Source organism: Belonocnema kinseyi, chromosome 2 (assembly GCF_010883055.1).
Source record: "Belonocnema kinseyi isolate 2016_QV_RU_SX_M_011 chromosome 2, B_treatae_v1, whole genome shotgun sequence".
In the NCBI taxonomy this organism is placed as follows: domain Eukaryota; kingdom Metazoa; phylum Arthropoda; class Insecta; order Hymenoptera; family Cynipidae; genus Belonocnema; species Belonocnema kinseyi.
The window spans coordinates 10844412-10845183 of NC_046658.1; positions in this window are offsets into that span (position 1 = coordinate 10844412).

Sequence of the window (772 nt, forward strand, 5' to 3'; positions counted from 1 at the left end):
GATTCATGTCAAACGATCGTTCAAGAGACTTTCGTTTATGAGTAGTAGGTTCATTATCATTTCTTTGCAAAGAACAGCAATAGTCGGCCATCATTCTTACATTGCATCGACATTTTTCTTGTTCGGTTACATAATCTCAAAAACAGCTAAAAACGCGTTTTTTGCACTTTTAGGTTAGGATATCTTCAAAAAACCTGACGTACAGAAGCAATTTTGAGCTCGGATTCGGATTCAGCGCATCAAAATCCTTCGGAAATGTTAGGTCTGGTCTCTGGCTTTAAAATTTGTCGGCATGTGTTATTATTATATACACTCCTTATCTTTAAAAATATAATAATAATAAATTTAAATTTGTATAACATGGAAAAATGAATTTAAAAATTAAACAAATTAAATTATAAATAAATTAATAATTCTATTATTCTAAGATCTGGAGATAATAAATAAAAAATTGTCTTTATTATGATAAAATTATGATATTCTCTTAAAATTTATTTCTAAAAATAAATATTGACTAATTTGCATTAAATTTTGGAAAATGATTTGAAATTTTTTTTTAATTTTCTCTCAGAATTCATTTTGCAAACTAAGAAATAATTAAAAATTTCCTCATGAATCGTAACAATGAATTTGTATTGAATGTACATTTTCTTAAAAAAATGTTAAAATGTTTTTAAATTGTTAATTATTTTTTAATCTTTTCAAAATCATTCGAACTCTTGAGAATTCTTTCTTGAAATATTAGCGTTTTTAAATCTTCTTAAATATTCGC